This window comes from Scylla paramamosain, chromosome 44 (assembly GCF_035594125.1).
Source record: "Scylla paramamosain isolate STU-SP2022 chromosome 44, ASM3559412v1, whole genome shotgun sequence".
NCBI lineage: Eukaryota > Metazoa > Arthropoda > Malacostraca > Decapoda > Portunidae > Scylla > Scylla paramamosain.
Window position 1 is genome coordinate 8,671,837 of NC_087194.1, and position 1,677 is coordinate 8,673,513.

Sequence of the window (1,677 nt, forward strand, 5' to 3'; positions counted from 1 at the left end):
ATATGGCAACACCACCATATCCAACAGGTCTAAATGTGTGGTAAGATTAAAAAAACATTAATTTCATGGAGTGGTGCTGTGTTCGGACTGAGCCATGTTTCACTGAGGCACAGGATATCAGGAATTTTAGGAAGAGAAGTAATAAGGGAAATGAGTTTATCATAATTTTTGTTCAAAGATTGAGTATTAACATGGAATATATTCAAATAGTCTGTGCAATTTGTAGGAAGTGATAGATTGTAGGAGTGAATGTCATGATATTTACAAATATTATCTATGTTAATTGATTCATACATAGCATTGATTATTTCTAGATCTATACTGTTTCTATCATTTATTTCTTCATTATCAAAGAGAGTGTTATATAAATTTATGTCAGGTAGATTCATAGAATAAGCTGAGAGATAAGAAGTAAAAATACAGGATATGTGAGTAAGGTAGGAGTATGAATATAGATTTGGAAGGGTGAGAGTGTAAAAGAGAGGATAGAGTGGTATAATATTAGAAAAAAGAGGTAGAAGGTAAGTTAAAGGTAGGGGTTGTTAGAAAGAATAAAGTGATGCAAGTTTTAAGAAGAATGGAGAAGAAAAAATGGGTGCAGAGAAATAATTGTCTGCATTAGGAATGCACTATTTGGGTTATAGTCCAATATAAGGTAATATAAACATCATTACTGATGTCACAATCTTGTGTATCATTGACCAATTTGATAACTTGAATGCTTTTACAATGGCTTTACGATTTTTGTGAGGTTGCTGCTGGTTTAAATACTGGGTGCATTTCCAGGAATGAAGCCAGGGTTGATTCTGATGTTATAATGTATTTTGAGGTGGAATTTTTTTAGTTTGACAATGATCTTTCCGTCAGAAGTGTAGCACTGCTGGAAGAGGTGTTTGTGTTGTGCTCTAATGTTGCGTACCACTGTGTAGATTGATCGTCGTTTGGGGGTGAGTGATTCATTTATGTATAATTGTGGCTTAACTGTGATACAGGCTTGGACTAATTCAGACTTTTTGGCACGGTTTTGGAGTTTTACAATGATTGGTCTTTTTTTACCTTGTTGTTTTGGACCCAGGCGATGAGCAACATTTATGTCTGAGGGTGTCATGTTTATGTGAAGGTGTTGTTTTATTGTGTTCACTATTTGGTCAGAAGGGTTTTCATGTGTTGACTCATCAGGCAGGGAAGGGCCACTAATTATGACTGTGTCTCGTCTCTCATATTGATCTACATCATCAATGGTGTCTTGAAGTTCAGTAACCTTGGTTTCTAGAGCAGAGACTTTTGAATCCAGATATGAAATCTTTTCATCCTTAGCATTATAAAGCTTGTCAAGTTTTGTAAGGTAGGTGTCAAATTGTGACTGAATAACTTTACCAATAATGTTGACTAGGGATAGCATATCACCTGATAAGTTGGCATTTTTCAGTTCCCTGGAGATTATGTCGGTCACTTCAGGTATAGCAGTGGTGGTGGTGGTGGTGGTGGTTGACAGGGAGTCTTGCTTCTGCTCGCCCATGTTTGTGTCGGCTGCTATGTTGTGGTTGACCGTGGCGCCATCTCTTGAGTTCTTTGCCGCTTCGTCCATATTTTCCCTCATGTCCCTTTTCCTACTATTGCTTCGTGTATTTGGGGGTTGCGTCATGACAGTAGAAAATGAGTTTTACCAGCAACAGC